This window comes from Struthio camelus, chromosome Z, assembly GCF_040807025.1.
Source record: "Struthio camelus isolate bStrCam1 chromosome Z, bStrCam1.hap1, whole genome shotgun sequence".
In the NCBI taxonomy this organism is placed as follows: Eukaryota; Metazoa; Chordata; class Aves; order Struthioniformes; family Struthionidae; genus Struthio; species Struthio camelus.
Window position 1 is genome coordinate 89685994 of NC_090982.1, and position 17060 is coordinate 89703053.

The following is a 17060-nucleotide window of genomic DNA, read 5'->3' on the forward strand; positions in this document are numbered from 1 at the left end:
TTGTACGTGTGCCCTCGCTCGTGTAGATGCAGATGGCCTGGAGGTGTGGGGAGGCAGGCTGTCCCGCGAGAAGGACTTTTGCGCGGCGTCCCGGGGAGGATAGCTGCGATGTACCTCGTGCACCCAAGGGTGTTGGTAAGCGACAAGATAACAAGTGGCTGTTTCCTGGTCACTCCCCTCACTAGAGAAAAATCGATTTACAGATTGGCTTTCACATGGAGAGAGAAACAGTACACCTTTCCTCAGGTCTGGTTGGGGTTTCACAGTGTGCCTGCACTAACACGTGGTCGTTGTCAGAGACGGTTTAGACGGGTTGCCTGCAGAGAGGTAGGAAAGGCATTACCTTTCGTGGACAGTGCTGTGGTGGGCAGAGCTACGGACGAAGAGGTGTGAGAGCGAGGTGCCTGAGCCTTAAAACTGACTGGAAGGGACAGGATTCAAGGCCGGTTGGTGCACAGCACACAGCGCAACGCCAGGCTCATTACAAAGGTACTGTAATTGGGGAAACGGCCCGCTGACAGAAGAAGAAAGGTTAAAGCTCTGTGTGAAATAAAGGGTCCTTCCCATCAGTGCTGAGGAAGAGGGTCGCGTTTCTTAGAGCAGCATATCCGTCGTTTTTCTGGTAGCAGCAGAGCACCGCAGTGGGAGGTTCTGGAAGAGTCAGGAGCAGAACTGGCAGGAGGCTCTTTTCCCTGTCCGGATGGAAAAACGGCTGTAAGCACGCTTGCCAGAAACCGAGGAGGCCGAGGACGAGGCCCGGCTGGGGCCCTTGCCTTGGGCCCTGACTGCGGGCACCCGGCGCGCCCTGCCACCCGAGGCCTGCTCGCCCCAGGCGCGACTGCCACCGCCACCACCCCTCGGCGCTGCTGCGCCCCGGTGCTGCACCGCCGCCGAGACACGGGGTGCTCGTGAGGTCCCCGCCACCGTCTCCTCCTGCAGGACACAGGTGCCCGGGGGGAGGGTACGAAAGGGTCGGGGCGGCCCGACCGGAGGGTGCGGGGAGCGGCGGCGGCCGCTGCCGGCCTAGGCCAGCGGGGTCGCGCATGCGCACTGGATCAGACCGGCTCGCGGCTGCGGCAAGCGGAGTGGCGCATGCGCATTGGGGGGCGACCCGCTTACTCCCTGCTGCCCTCAAGTGACTACGAACCGGTACTGCAGGCAGGGGATTAACGCATGCGCACTGCTCCAGATGTGCTCCATGCTGCCCTCGGGTGATGCCACCCCAATAGTGCAGCCAGCCGACGAACGCATGCGTCCTGGACGCATCGGTTCCTTGGTGCCCCTCGAGCGATGAAAGCCTGCCAGCCAACCAGCCGCCTCGCGCATGCGCGCCGCCCCGACACTGCTCCCTGCGGCCCTCAGCTACGAACAGCGTAGTACTGCAGGCAGCCGCAGCGCGCAGGCGCACTTGCTCGGCGTGGCTCGCTGGTGCCCTCGGCTGGCCAGAAATCGGTACTGCAGCCCGAAAAATCAGTACTGCAGCCGAAGCGGGGCGCAGGCGCAGTGGTTTCGGCGTGGCTCGTTGGTGCCCTCGGCTGGCCAAAAATCGGTACTGCAGCCCGAAATATCGGTCCTGCAGGCGAAGCGGGGCGCATGCGCAGTGGTTTCGGCGTGGCTCGTGGGGGCCCTCGGCTGGCCAGAAATCGGTACTGCAGGCGAAGCGGGGCGCAGGCGCAGTGGTTTCGGCGTGGCTCGTTGGTGCCCTCGGCTGGCCAGAAATCGGTACTGCAGGCGAAGCGGGGCGCATGCGCAGTGGTTTCGGCGTGGCTCGTTGGTGCCCTCGGCTGGCCAGAAATCGGTACTGCAGGCGAAGCGGGGCGCAGGCGCAGTGGTTTCGGCGTGGCTCGTTGGTGCCCTCGGCTGGCCAGAAATCGGTACTGCAGGCGAAGCGGGGCGCAGGCGCAGTGGTTTCGGCGTGGCTCGTTGGTGCCCTCGGCTGGCCAGAAATCGGTACTGCAGCGCGAAAAATCGGTACTGCAGGCGAAGCGGGGCGCATGCGCACTGGGTTTCGGTGTGGCTCGTTGGTGCCCTCGGCTGGCGAAAAATCGGTACTGCAGGCGAAGCGGGGCGCAGGCGCAGTGGTTTCGGCGTGGCTCGTTGGTGCCCTCGGCTGACCAGAAATCGGTACTGCAGGCGAAGCGGGGTGCATGCGCAGTGGTTTCGGCGTGGCTCGTTGGTGCCCTCGGCTGGCCAGAAATCGGTACTGCAGGCGAAGCGGGGCGCATGCGCAGTGGTTTCGGCGTGGCTCGTTGGTGCCCTCGGCTGGCCAGAAATCGGTACTGCAGGCGAAGCGGGGCGCATGCGCAGTGGTTTCGGCGTGGCTCGTTGGTGCCCTCGGCTGGCCAGAAATCGGTACTGCAGGCGAAGCGGGGCGCATGCGCAGTGGTTTCGGCGTGGCTCGTTGGTGCCCTCGGCTGGCGAAAAATCGGTACTGCAGGCGAAGCGGGGCGCATGCGCACTGGGTTTCGGCGTGGCTCGTTGGTGCCCTCGGCTGGCCAGAAATCGGTACTGCAGGCGAAGCGGGGCGCAGGCGCACTGGGTTTCGGCGTGGCTCGTTGGTGCCCTCGGCTGGCCAGAAATCGGTACTGCAGGCGAAGCGGGGCGCAGGCGCACTGGGTTTCGGCGTGGCTCGTTGGTGCCCTCGGCTGGCGAAAAATCGGTACTGCAGGCGAAGCGGGGCGCATGCGCACTGGGTTTCGGCGTGGCTCGTTGGTGCCCTCGGCTGGCCAGAAATCGGTACTGCAGGCGAAGCGGGGCGCAGGCGCAGTGGTTTCGGCGTGGCTCGTGGGTGCCCTCGGCTGGCGAAAAATCGGTACTGCAGGCGAAGCGGGACGCATGCGCACTGGGTTTCGGCGTGGCTCGTTGGTGCCCTCGGCTGGCCAGAAATCGGTACTGCAGGCGAAGCGGGGCGCATGCGCAGTGGTTTCGGCGTGGCTCGTTGGTGCCCTCGGCTGGCCAAAAATCGGTACTGCAGCCCGAAAAATCAGTACTGCAGGCGAAGCGGGGCGCAGGCGCACTGGGTTTCGGCGTGGCTCGTTGGTGCCCTCGGCTGGCCAGAAATCGGTACTGCAGGCGAAGCGGGGCGCATGCGCAGTGGTTTCGGCGTGGCTCGTTGGTGCCCTCGGCTGGCCAGAAATCGGTACTGCAGGCGAAGCGGGGCGCAGGCGCAGTGGTTTCGGCGTGGCTCGTTGGTGCCCTCGGCTGGCCAGAAATCGGTACTGCAGGCGAAGCGGGGCGCATGCGCAGTGGTTTCGGCGTGGCTCGTTGGTGCCCTCGGCTGGCCAGAAATCGGTACTGCAGGCGAAGCGGGGCGCATGCGCAGTGGTTTCGGCGTGGCTCGTTGGTGCCCTCGGCTGACCAGAAATCGGTACTGCAGCCCGAAAAATCGGTACTGCAGGCGAAGCGGGGCGCAGGCGCAGTGGTTTCGGCGTGGCTCGTTGGTGCCCTCGGCTGGCCAGAAATCGGTACTGCAGGCGAAGCGGGGCGCATGCGCAGTGGTTTCGGCGTGGCTCGTTGGTGCCCTCGGCTGGCCAGAAATCGGTACTGCAGGCGAAGCGGGGCGCATGCGCACTGGGTTTCGGCGTGGCTCGTGGGTGCCCTCGGCTGGCCAGAAATCGGTACTGCAGGCGAAGCGGGGCGCATGCGCAGTGGTTTCGGCGTGGCTCGTTGGTGCCCTCGGCTGGCCAGAAATCGGTACTGCAGCCCGAAAAATCGGTCCTGCGGGCGAAGCGGGGCGCATGCGCAGTGGTTTCGGCGTGGCTCGTTGGTGCCCTCGGCTGACCAGAAATCGGTACTGCAGCCCGAAAAATCGGTACTGCAGGCGAAGCGGGGCGCAGGCGCAGTGGTTTCGGCGTGGCTCGTTGGTGCCCTCGGCTGGCCAGAAATCGGTACTGCAGCCCGAAAAATCGGTACTGCAGGCGAAGCGGGGCGCATGCGCAGTGGTTTCGGCGTGGCTCGTTGGTGCCCTCGGCTGGCCAGAAATCGGTACTGCAGGCGAAGCGGGGCGCAGGCGCAGTGGTTTCGGCGTGGCTCGTTGGTGCCCTCGGCTGGCCAGAAATCGGTACTGCAGGCGAAGCGGGGCGCATGCGCAGTGGTTTCGGCGTGGCTCGTTGGTGCCCTCGGCTGGCCAGAAATCGGTACTGCAGGCGAAGCGGGGCGCATGCGCACTGGGTTTCGGCGTGGCTCGTGGGTGCCCTCGGCTGGCCAGAAATCGGTACTGCAGGCGAAGCGGGGCGCAGGCGCAGTGGTTTCGGCGTGGCTCGTTGGTGCCCTCGGCTGGCCAGAAATCGGTACTGCAGGCGAAGCGGGGCGCATGCGCACTGGGTTTCGGCGTGGCTCGTTGGTGCCCTCGGCTGGCCAGAAATCGGTACTGCAGCGCGAAAAATCGGTACTGCAGGCGAAGCGGGGCGCATGCGCAGTGGTTTCGGCGTGGCTCGTGGGTGCCCTCGGCTGGCCAGAAATCGGTACTGCAGCGCGAAAAATCGGTACTGCAGGCGAAGCGGGGCGCATGCGCACTGGGTTTCGGCGTGGCTCGTGGGTGCCCTCGGCTGGCCAGAAATCGGTACTACAGCCCGAAAAATCGGTACTGCAGGCGAAGCGGGGCGCAGGCGCAGTGGTTTCGGCGTGGCTCGTTGGTGCCCTCGGCTGGCCAGAAATCGGTACTGCAGGCGAAGCGGGGCGCATGCGCACTGGGTTTCGGTGTGGCTCGTTGGTGCCCTCGGCTGGCGAAAAATCGGTACTGCAGGCGAAGCGGGGCGCATGCGCAGTGGTTTCGGCGTGGCTCGTTGGTGCCCTCGGCTGGCCAAAAATCGGTACTGCAGGCGAAGCGGGGCGCATGCGCAGTGGTTTCGGCGTGGCTCGTTGGTGCCCTCGGCTGGCCAGAAATCGGTACTGCAGGCGAAGCGGGGCGCATGCGCAGTGGTTTCGGCGTGGCTCGTTGGTGCCCTCGGCTGGCCAGAAATCGGTACTGCAGGCGAAGCGGGGCGCATGCGCAGTGGTTTCGGCGTGGCTCGTTGGTGCCCTCGGCTGGCCAGAAATCGGTACTGCAGGCGAAGCGGGGCGCAGGCGCAGTGGTTTCGGCGTGGCTCGTTGGTGCCCTCGGCTGGCGAAAAATCGGTACTGCAGGCGAAGCGGGGCGCATGCGCACTGGGTTTCGGCGTGGCTCGTTGGTGCCCTCGGCTGGCCAGAAATCGGTACTGCAGGCGAAGCGGGGCGCATGCGCACTGGGTTTCGGCGTGGCTCGTTGGTGCCCTCGGCTGGCGAGAAATCGGTACTGCAGGCGAAGCGGGGCGCATGCGCACTGGGTTTCGGCGTGGCTCGTTGGTGCCCTCGGCTGGCCAGAAATCGGTACTGCAGGCGAAGCGGGGCGCAGGCGCAGTGGTTTCGGCGTGGCTCGTGGGTGCCCTCGGCTGGCGAAAAATCGGTACTGCAGGCGAAGCGGGGCGCATGCGCACTGGGTTTCGGCGTGGCTCGTTGGTGCCCTCGGCTGGCCAGAAATCGGTACTGCAGGCGAAGCGGGGCGCATGCGGAGTGGTTTCGGCGTGGGTCGTTGGTGCCCTCGGCTGGCCAGAAATCGGTACTGCAGCCCGAAAAATCAGTACTGCAGGCGAAGCGGGGCGCAGGCGCACTGGGTTTCGGCGTGGCTCGTTGGTGCCCTCGGCTGGCCAGAAATCGGTACTGCAGGCGAAGCGGGGCGCATGCGGAGTGGTTTCGGCGTGGCTCGTTGGTGCCCTCGGCTGGCCAGAAATCGGTACTGCAGGCGAAGCGGGGCGCATGCGCAGTGGTTTCGGCGTGGCTCGTTGGTGCCCTCGGCTGGCCAGAAATCGGTACTGCAGGCGAAGCGGGGCGCATGCGCAGTGGTTTCGGCGTGGCTCGTGGGTGCCCTCGGCTGGCCAGAAATCGGTACTGCATTCGAAGCGGGGCGCATGCGCAGTGGTTTCGGCGTGGCTTGTTGGTGCCCTCGGCTGGCCAGAAATCGGTACTGCAGGCGAAGCGGGGCGCAGGCGCAGTGGTTTCGGCGTGGCTCGTTGGTGCCCTCGGCTGGCCAGAAATCGGTACTGCAGGCGAAGCGGGGCGCAGGCGCAGTGGTTTCGGCGTGGCTCGTTGGTGCCCTCGGCTGGCCAGAAATCGGTACTGCAGGCGAAGCGGGGCGCATGCGCACTGGGTTTCGGCGTGGCTCGTGGGTGCCCTCGGCTGGCCAGAAATCGGTACTGCAGGCGAAGCGGGGCGCATGCGCAGTGGTTTCGGCGTGGCTCGTTGGTGCCCTCGGCTGGCCAGAAATCGGTACTGCAGGCGAAGCGGGGCGCATGCGCAGTGGTTTCGGCGTGGCTCGTTGGTGCCCTCGGCTGGCCAGAAATCGGTACTGCAGGCGAAGCGGGGCGCATGCGCACTGAGTTTCGGCGTGGCTCGTGGGTGCCCTCGGCTGGCCAGAAATCGGTCCTGCAGGCGAAGCGGGGCGCATGCGCACTGGGTTTCGGCGTGGATCGTGGGTGCCCTCGGCTGGCCAGAAATCGGTACTGCAGCCCGAAAAAACGGTCCTGCAGGCGAAGCGGGGCGCAGGCGCAGTGGTTTCGGCGTGGCTCGTTGGTGCCCTCGGCTGGCCAGAAATCGGTACTGCAGGCGAAGCGGGGCGCATGCGCAGTGGTTTCGGCGTGGCTCGTTGGTGCCCTCGGCTGGCCAGAAATCGGTACTGCAGCCCGAAAAATCGGTACTGCAGGCGAAGCGGGGCGCATGCGCAGTGGTTTCGGCGTGGCTCGTTGGTGCCCTCGGCTGGCCAGAAATCGGTACTGCAGGCGAAGCGGGGCGCATGCGCACTGGGTTTCGGCGTGGCTCGTTGGTGCCCTCGGCTGGCCAGAAATCGGTACTGCAGGCGAAGCGGGGCGCAGGCGCAGTGGTTTCGGCGTGGCTCGTGGGTGCCCTCGGCTGGCCAGAAATCGGTACTGCAGGCGAAGCGGGGCGCATGCGCAGTGGTTTCGGCGTGGGTCGTTGGTGCCCTCGGCTGGCCAGAAATCGGTACTGCAGCCCGAAAAATCGGTACTGCGGGCGAAGCGGGGCGCATGCGCAGTGGTTTCGGCGTGGCTCGTTGGTGCCCTCGGCTGACCAGAAATCGGTACTGCAGCCCGAAAAATCGGTACTGCAGGCGAAGCGGGGCGCAGGCGCAGTGGTTTCGGCGTGGCTCGTTGGTGCCCTCGGCTGGCCAGAAATCGGTACTGCAAGCGAAGCGGGGCGCATGCGCACTGGGTTTCGGCGTGGCTCGTGGGTGCCCTCGGCTGGCGAGAAATCGGTACTGCAGGCGAAGCGGGGCGCATGCGCACTGGGTTTCGGCGTGGCTCGTGGGTGCCCTCGGCTGGCGAGAAATCGGTACTGCAGGCGAAGCGGGGCGCATGCGCACTGGGTTTCGGCGTGGCTCGTTGGTGCCCTCGGCTGGCGAGAAATCGGTACTGCAGGCGAAGCGGGGCGCATGCGCAGTGGTTTCGGCGTGGCTCGTTGGTGCCCTCGGCTGGCCAGAAATCGGTACTGCAGGCGAAGCGGGGCGCATGCGCACTGGGTTTCGGCGTGGCTCGTTGGTGCCCTCGGCTGGCCAGAAATCGGTACTGCAGGCGAAGCGGGGCGCAGGCGCAGTGGTTTCGGCGTGGCTCGTGGGTGCCCTCGGCTGGCCAGAAATCGGTACTGCAGGCGAAGCGGGGCGCAGGCGCAGTGGTTTCGGCGTGGCTCGTTGGTGCCCTCGGCTGGCCAGAAATCGGTACTGCAGGCGAAGCGGGGCGCAGGCGCAGTGGTTTCGGCGTGGCTCGTGGGTGCCCTCGGCTGGCCAGAAATCGGTACTGCAGGCGAAGCGGGGCGCAGGCGCAGTGGTTTCGGCGTGGCTCGTTGGTGCCCTCGGCTGGCCAGAAATCGGTACTGCAGGCGAAGCGGGGCGCATGCGCAGTGGTTTCAGCGTGGCTCGTTGGTGCCCTCGGCTGGCCAGAAATCGGTACTGCAGGCGAAGCGGGGCGCAGGCGCAGTGGTTTCGGCGTGGCTCGTTGGTGCCCTCGGCTGGCCAGAAATCGGTACTGCAGGCGAAGCGGGGCGCATGCGCACTGGGTTTCGGCGTGGCTCGTGGGTGCCCTCGGCTGGCCAGAAATCGGTACTGCAGGCGAAGCGGGGCGCAGGCGCAGTGGTTTCGGCGTGACCCGTGGGTGCCCTCGGCTGGCCAGAAATCGGTACTGCAGGCGAAGCGGGGCGCAGGCGCAGTGGTTTCGGCGTGGCTCGTTGGTGCCCTCGGCTGGCCAGAAATCGGTACTGCAGGCGAAGCGGGGCGCATGCGCAGTGGTTTCGGCGTGGCTCGTTGGTGCCCTCGGCTGGCCAGAAATCGGTACTGCAGGCGAAGCGGGGCGCATGCGCACTGGGTTTCGGCGTGGCTCGTTGGTGCCCTCGGCTGGCCAGAAATCGGTACTGCAGGCGAAGCGGGGCGCAGGCGCAGTGGTTTCGGCGTGGCTCGTTGGTGCCCTCGGCTGGCCAGAAATCGGTACTGCAGGCGAAGCGGGGCGCAGGCGCAGTGGTTTCGGCGTGACTCGTGGGTGCCCTCGGCTGGCCAGAAATCGGTACTGCAGGCGAAGCGGGGCGCATGCGCAGTGGTTTCGGCGTGGCTCGTGGGTGCCCTCGGCTGGCCAGAAATCGGTACTGCAGGCGAAGCGGGGCGCAGGCGCAGTGGTTTCGGCGTGGCTCGTTGGTGCCCTCGGCTGGCCAGAAATCGGTACTGCAGGCGAAGCGGGGCGCATGCGCAGTGGTTTCGGCGTGGCTCGTTGGTGCCCTCGGCTGGCCAGAAATCGGTACTGCAGGCGAAGCGGGGCGCAGGCGCAGTGGTTTCGGCGTGGCTCGTTGGTGCCCTCGGCTGGCCAGAAATCGGTACTGCAGGCGAAGCGGGGCGCATGCGCACTGGGTTTCGGCGTGGCTCGTGGGTGCCCTCGGCTGGCCAGAAATCGGTACTGCAGGCGAAGCGGGGCGCATGCGCAGTGGTTTCGGCGTGGCTCGTTGGTGCCCTCGGCTGGCCAGAAATCGGTCCTGCAGGCGAAGCGGGGCGCATGCGCAGTGGTTTCGGCGTGGCTCGTGGGGGCCCTCGGCTGGCCAGAAATCGGTACTGCAGGCGAAGCGGGGCGCATGCGCAGTGGTTTCGGCGTGGCTCGTTGGTGCCCTCGGCTGGCCAGAAATCGGTACTGCAGGCGAAGCGGGGCGCATGCGCAGTGGTTTCGGCGTGGCTCGTTGGTGCCCTCGGCTGGCCAGAAATCGGTACTGCAGGCGAAGCGGGGCGCAGGCGCAGTGGTTTCGGCGTGGCTCGTTGGTGCCCTCGGCTGGCCAGAAATCGGTACTGCAGGCGAAGCGGGGCGCATGCGCAGTGGTTTCGGCGTGGCTCGTTGGTGCCCTCGGCTGGCGAAAAATCGGTACTGCAGGCGAAGCGGGGCGCAGGCGCAGTGGTTTCGGCGTGGCTCGTGGGGGCCCTCGGCTGGCCAGAAATCGGTACTGCAGGCGAAGCGGGGCGCATGCGCAGTGGTTTCGGCGTGGCTCGTTGGTGCCCTCGGCTGGCCAGAAATCGGTACTGCAGCACGAAAAATCGGTACTGCAGGCGAAGCGGGGCGCATGCGCACTGGGTTTCGGCGTGGGTCGTTGGTGCCCTCGGCTGGCCAGAAATCGGTACTGCAGCCCGAAAAATCGGTACTGCAGGCGAAGCGGGGCGCATGCGCAGTGGTTTCGGCGTGGCTCGTTGGTGCCCTCGGCTGGCGAAAAATCGGTACTGCAGGCGAAGCGGGGCGCATGCGCAGTGGTTTCGGCGTGGCTCGTTGGTGCCCTCGGCTGGCCAAAAATCGGTACTGCAGGCGAAGCGGGGTGCATGCGCAGTGGTTTCGGCGTGGCTCGTTGGTGCCCTCGGCTGGCCAGAAATCGGTACTGCAGGCGAAGCGGGGCGCAGGCGCAGTGGTTTCGGCGTGGCTCGTTGGTGCCCTCGGCTGGCCAGAAATCGGTACTGCAGGCGAAGCGGGGCGCAGGCGCAGTGGTTTCGGCGTGGCTCGTTGGTGCCCTCGGCTGGCCAGAAATCGGTACTGCAGGCGAAGCGGGGCGCATGCGCAGTAGTTTCGGCGTGGCTCGTTGGTGCCCTCGGCTGGCCAGAAATCGGTACTGCAGCGCGAAAAATCGGTACTGCAGGCGAAGCGGGGCGCATGCGCACTGGGTTTCGGCGTGGCTCGTTGGTGCCCTCGGCTGGCCAGAAATCGGTACTGCAGCCCGAAAAATCGGTACTGCAGGCGAAGCGGGGCGCATGCGCACTGGGTTTCGGCGTGGCTCGTTGGTGCCCTCGGCTGGCCAGAAATCGGTACTGCAGGCGAAGCGGGGCGCATGCGCAGTGGTTTCGGCGTGGCTCGTTGGTGCCCTCGGCTGGCCAGAAATCGGTACTGCAGGCGAAGCGGGGCGCAGGCGCAGTGGTTTCGGCGTGGCTCGTTGGTGCCCTCGGCTGGCCAGAAATCGGTACTGCAGGCGAAGCGGGGCGCAGGCGCACTGGGTTTCGGCGTGGCTCGTTGGTGCCCTCGGCTGGCCAGAAATCGGTACTGCAGGCGAAGCGGGGCGCATGCGCACTGGGTTTCGGCGTGGCTCGTGGGTGCCCTCGGCTGGCCAGAAATCGGTACTGCAGCCCGAAAAAACGGTCCTGCAGGCGAAGCGGGGCGCATGCGCACTGGGTTTCGGCGTGGGTCGTTGGTGCCCTCGGCTGGCCAGAAATCGGTACTGCAGGCGAAGCGGGGCGCATGCGCAGTGGTTTCGGCGTGGCTCGTTGGTGCCCTCGGCTGGCCAGAAATCGGTACTGCAGGCGAAGCGGGGCGCAGGCGCAGTGGTTTCGGCGTGGCTCGTTGGTGCCCTCGGCTGGCCAGAAATCGGTACTGCAGCGCGAAAAATCGGTACTGCAGGCGAAGCGGGGCGCATGCGCACTGGGTTTCGGTGTGGGTCGTTGGTGCCCTCGGCTGGCGAAAAATCGGTACTGCAGGCGAAGCGGGGCGCATGCGCAGTGGTTTCGGCGTGGCTCGTTGGTGCCCTCGGCTGGCCAAAAATCGGTACTGCAGGCGAAGCGGGGTGCATGCGCAGTGGTTTCGGCGTGGCTCGTTGGTGCCCTCGGCTGGCCAGAAATCGGTACTGCAGGCGAAGCGGGGCGCAGGCGCAGTGGTTTCGGCGTGGCTCGTTGGTGCCCTCGGCTGGCCAGAAATCGGTACTGCAGGCGAAGCGGGGCGCATGCGCAGTGGTTTCGGCGTGGCTCGTTGGTGCCCTCGGCTGGCCAGAAATCGGTACTGCAGGCGAAGCGGGGCGCAGGCGCAGTGGTTTCGGCGTGGCTCGTTGGTGCCCTCGGCTGGCCAGAAATCGGTACTGCAGGCGAAGCGGGGCGCATGCGCAGTAGTTTCGGCGTGGCTCGTGGGTGCCCTCGGCTGGCCAGAAATCGGTACTGCAGCGCGAAAAATCGGTACTGCAGGCGAAGCGGGGCGCATGCGCACTGGGTTTCGGCGTGGCTCGTGGGTGCCCTCGGCTGGCCAGAAATCGGTACTGCAGCCCGAAAAATCGGTACTGCAGGGGAAGCGGGGCGCATGCGCACTGGGTTTCGGCGTGGCTCGTGGGTGCCCTCGGCTGGCCAGAAATCGGTACTGCAGGCGAAGCGGGGCGCATGCGCAGTGGTTTCGGCGTGGCTCGTTGGTGCCCTCGGCTGGCCAGAAATTGGTACTGCAGGCGAAGCGGGGCGCAGGCGCAGTGGTTTCGGCGTGGCTCGTTGGTGCCCTCGGCTGGCCAGAAATCGGTACTGCAGGCGAAGCGGGGCGCATGCGCACTGGGTTTCGGCGTGACTCGTGGGTGCCCTCGGCTGGCCAGAAATCGGTACTGCAGGCGAAGCGGGGCGCATGCGCACTGGGTTTCGGCGTGGCTCGTTGGTGCCCTCGGCTGGCCAGAAATCGGTACTGCAGGCGAAGCGGGGCGCAGGCGCAGTGGTTTCGGCGTGGCTCGTTGGTGCCCTCGGCTGGCCAGAAATCGGTACTGCAGGCGAAGCGGGGCGCAGGCGCAGTGGTTTCGGCGTGACTCGTGGGTGCCCTCGGCTGGCCAGAAATCGGTACTGCAGGCGAAGCGGGGCGCATGCGCAGTGGTTTCGGCGTGGCTCGTGGGTGCCCTCGGCTGGCCAGAAATCGGTACTGCAGGCGAAGCGGGGCGCAGGCGCACTGGGTTTCGGCGTGGCTCGTGGGTGCCCTCGGCTGGCCAGAAATCGGTACTGCAGCGCGAAAAATCGGTACTGCAGGCGAAGCGGGGCGCATGCGCACTGGGTTTCGGCGTGGCTCGTGGGTGCCCTCGGCTGGCCAGAAATCGGTACTGCAGGCGAAGCGGGGCGCAGGCGCACTGGGTTTCGGCGTGGCTCGTGGGTGCCCTCGGCTGGCCAGAAATCGGTACTGCAGCCCGAAAAAACGGTCCTGCAGGCGAAGCGGGGCGCATGCGCACTGGGTTTCGGCGTGGGTCGTTGGTGCCCTCGGCTGGCCAGAAATCGGTACTGCAGGCGAAGCGGGGCGCATGCGCAGTGGTTTCGGCGTGGCTCGTTGGTGCCCTCGGCTGGCCAGAAATCGGTACTGCAGGCGAAGCGGGGCGCAGGCGCAGTGGTTTCGGCGTGGCTCGTTGGTGCCCTCGGCTGGCCAGAAATCGGTACTGCAGGCGAAGCGGGGCGCATGCGCACTGGGTTTCGGCGTGGCTCGTTGGTGCCCTCGGCTGGCCAGAAATCGGTACTGCAGGCGAAGCGGGGCGCAGGCGCAGTAGTTTCGGCGTGGCTCGTGGGTGCCCTCGGCTGGCCAGAAATCGGTACTGCAGCGCGAAAAATCGGTACTGCAGGCGAAGCGGGGCGCATGCGCACTGGGTTTCGGCGTGGCTCGTTGGTGCCCTCGGCTGGCCAGAAATCGGTACTGCAGGCGAAGCGGGGCGCAGGCGCAGTGGTTTCGGCGTGGCTCGTTGGTGTCCTCGGCTGGCCAGAAATCGGTACTGCAGGCGAAGCGGGGCGCAGGCGCACTGGGTTTCGGCGTGGCTCGTTGGTGCCCTCGGCTGGCCAGAAATCGGTACTGCAGGCGAAGCGGGGCGCATGCGCACTGGGTTTCGGCGTGGCTCGTGGGTGCCCTCGGCTGGCCAGAAATCGGTACTGCAGCCCGAAAAAACGGTCCTGCAGGCGAAGCGGGGCGCATGCGCACTGGGTTTCGGCGTGGGTCGTTGGTGCCCTCGGCTGGCCAGAAATCGGTACTGCAGGCGAAGCGGGGCGCAGGCGCAGTGGTTTCGGCGTGGCTCGTTGGTGCCCTCGGCTGGCCAGAAATCGGTACTGCAGGCGAAGCGGGGCGCATGCGCACTGGGTTTCGGCGTGGCTCGTTGGTGCCCTCGGCTGGCCAGAAATCGGTACTGCAGCGCGAAAAATCGGTACTGCAGGCGAAGCGGGGCGCAGGCGCAGTGGTTTCGGCGTGGCTCGTGGGTGCCCTCGGCTGGCCAGAAATCGGTACTGCAGGCGAAGCGGGGCGCATGCGCAGTGGTTTCGGCGTGGCTCGTTGGTGCCCTCGGCTGGCCAGAAATCGGTCCTGCAGCGCGAAAAATCGGTACTGCAGGCGAAGCGGGGCGCATGCGCACTGGGTTTCGGCGTGACTCGTGGGTGCCCTCGGCTGGCCAGAAATCGGTACTACAGCCCGAAAAATCGGTACTGCAGGCGAAGCGGGGCGCATGCGCACTGGGTTTCGGCGTGGCTCGTTGGTGCCCTCGGCTGGCCAGAAATCGGTACTGCAGCGCGAAAAATCCGTACTGCAGGCGAAGCGGGGCGCATGCGCACTGGGTTTCGGTGTGGCTCGTTGGTGCCCTCGGCTGGCGAAAAATCGGTACTGCAGGCGAAGCGGGGCGCATGCGCAGTGGTTTCGGCGTGGCTCGTTGGTGCCCTCGGCTGGCCAAAAATCGGTACTGCAGGCGAAGCGGGGTGCATGCGCAGTGGTTTCGGCGTGGCTCGTTGGTGCCCTCGGCTGGCCAGAAATCGGTACTGCAGGCGAAGCGGGGCGCAGGCGCAGTGGTTTCGGCGTGGCTCGTTGGTGCCCTCGGCTGGCCAGAAATCGGTACTGCAGGCGAAGCGGGGCGCATGCGCAGTGGTTTCGGCGTGGCTCGTTGGTGCCCTCGGCTGGCCAGAAATCGGTACTGCAGGCGAAGCGGGGCGCAGGCGCAGTGGTTTCGGCGTGGCTCGTTGGTGCCCTCGGCTGGCCAGAAATCGGTACTGCAGGCGAAGCGGGGCGCATGCGCAGTAGTTTCGGCGTGGCTCGTGGGTGCCCTCGGCTGGCCAGAAATCGGTACTGCAGCGCGAAAAATCGGTACTGCAGGCGAAGCGGGGCGCATGCGCACTGGGTTTCGGCGTGGGTCGTTGGTGCCCTCGGCTGGCCAGAAATCGGTACTGCAGCCCGAAAAATCGGTACTGCAGGCGAAGCGGGGCGCATGCGCACTGGGTTTCGGCGTGGCTCGTGGGTGCCCTCGGCTGGCCAGAAATCGGTACTGCAGGCGAAGTGGGGCGCATGCGCAGTGGTTTCGGCGTGGCTCGTTGGTGCCCTCGGCTGGCCAGAAATCGGTACTGCAGGCGAAGCGGGGCGCAGGCGCGGTGGTTTCGGCGTGGCTCGTTGGTGCCCTCGGCTGGCCAGAAATCGGTACTGCAGGCGAAGCGGGGCGCAGGCGCACTGGGTTTCGGCGTGGCTCGTTGGTGCCCTCGGCTGGCCAGAAATCGGTACTGCAGGCGAAGCGGGGCGCATGCGCACTGGGTTTCGGCGTGGCTCGTGGGTGCCCTCGGCTGGCCAGAAATCGGTCCTGCAGCCCGAAAAAACGGTCCTGCAGGCGAAGCGGGGCGCATGCGCACTGGGTTTCGGCGTGGGTCGTTGGTGCCCTCGGCTGGCCAGAAATCGGTACTGCAGGCGAAGCGGGGCGCATGCGCAGTGGTTTCGGCGTGGCTCGTTGGTGCCCTCGGCTGGCCAGAAATCGGTACTGCAGGCGAAGCGGGGCGCAGGCGCAGTGGTTTCGGCGTGGCTCGTTGGTGCCCTCGGCTGGCCAGAAATCGGTACTGCAGGCGAAGCGGGGCGCATGCGCACTGGGTTTCGGCGTGGCTCGTTGGTGCCCTCGGCTGGCCAGAAATCGGTACTGCAGTGCGAAAAATCGGTACTGCAGGCGAAGCGGGGCGCAGGCGCAGTGGTTTCGGCGTGGCTCGTGGGTGCCCTCGGCTGGCCAGAAATCGGTACTGCAGGCGAAGCGGGGCGCATGCGCAGTGGTTTCGGCGTGGCTCGTTGGTGCCCTCGGCTGGCCAGAAATCGGTCCTGCAGCGCGAAAAATCGGTACTGCAGGCGAAGCGGGGCGCATGCGCACTGGGTTTCGGCGTGACTCGTGGGTGCCCTCGGCTGGCCAGAAATCGGTACTACAGCCCGAAAAATCGGTACTGCAGGCGAAGCGGGGCGCAGGCGCAGTGGTTTCGGCGTGGCTCGTTGGTGCCCTCGGCTGGCCAGAAATCGGTACTGCAGCGCGAAAAATCCGTACTGCAGGCGAAGCGGGGCACATGCGCACTGGGTTTCGGTGTGGCTCGTTGGTGCCCTCGGCTGGCGAAAAATCGGTACTGCAGGCGAAGCGGGGCGCATGCGCAGTGGTTTCGGCGTGGCTCGTTGGTGCCCTCGGCTGGCCAAAAATCGGTACTGCAGGCGAAGCGGGGTGCATGCGCAGTGGTTTCGGCGTGGCTCGTTGGTGCCCTCGGCTGGCCAGAAATCGGTACTGCAGGCGAAGCGGGGCGCAGGCGCAGTGGTTTCGGCGTGGCTCGTTGGTGCCCTCGGCTGGCCAGAAATCGGTACTGCAGGCGAAGCGGGGCGCATGCGCAGTGGTTTCGGCGTGGCTCGTTGGTGCCCTCGGCTGGCCAGAAATCGGTACTGCAGGCGAAGCGGGGCGCAGGCGCAGTGGTTTCGGCGTGGCTCGTTGGTGCCCTCGGCTGGCCAGAAATCGGTACTGCAGGCGAAGCGGGGCGCAGGCGCAGTGGTTTCGGCGTGGCTCGTTGGTGCCCTCGGCTGGCGAAAAATCGGTACTGCAGGCGAAGCGGGGCGCATGCGCACTGGGTTTCGGCGTGGCTCGTTGGTGCCCTCGGCTGGCCAGAAATCGGTACTGCAGGCGAAGCGGGGCGCATGCGCAGTGGTTTCGGCGTGGCTCGTGGGTGCCCTCGGCTGGCCAGAAATCGGTACTGCAGGCGAAGCGGGGCGCAGGCGCAGTGGTTTCGGCGTGGCTCGTTGGTGCCCTCGGCTGGCCAGAAATCGGTACTGCAGCGCGAAAAATCGGTCCTGCAGGCGAAGCGGGGCGCATGCGCAGTGGTTTCGGCGTGGCTCGTTGGTGCCCTCGGCTAGCCAGAAATCGGTACTGCAGGCGAAGCGGGGCGCAGGCGCAGTGGTTTCGGCGTGGCTCGTTGGTGCCCTCGGCTGGCCAGAAATCGGTACTGCAGGCGAAGCGGGGCGCATGCGCAGTGGTTTCGGCGTGGCTCGTTGGTGCCCTCGGCTGGCCAGAAATCGGTACTGCAGGCGAAGCGGGGCGCAGGCGCAGTGGTTTCGGCGTGGCTCGTTGGTGCCCTCGGCTGGCCAGAAATCGGTCCTGCAGGCGAAGCGGGGCGCATGCGCAGTGGTTTCGGCGTGGCTCGTGGGGGCCCTCGGCTGGCCAGAAATCGGTACTGCAGGCGAAGCGGGGCGCAGGCGCAGTGGTTTCGGCGTGGCTCGTTGGTGCCCTCGGCTGGCCAGAAATCGGTACTGCAGGCGAAGCGGGGCGCAGGCGCAGTGGTTTCGGCGTGGCTCGTTGGTGCCCTCGGCTGGCCAGAAATCGGTACTGCAGGCGAAGCGGGGCGCAGGCGCAGTGGTTTCGGCGTGGCTCGTGGGTGCCCTCGGCTGGCCAGAAATCGGTACTGCAGGCGAAGCGGGGCGCAGGCGCAGTGGTTTCGGCGTGGCTCGTTGGTGCCCTCGGCTGGCGAAAAATCGGTACTGCAGGCGAAGCGGGGCGCATGCGCACTGGGTTTC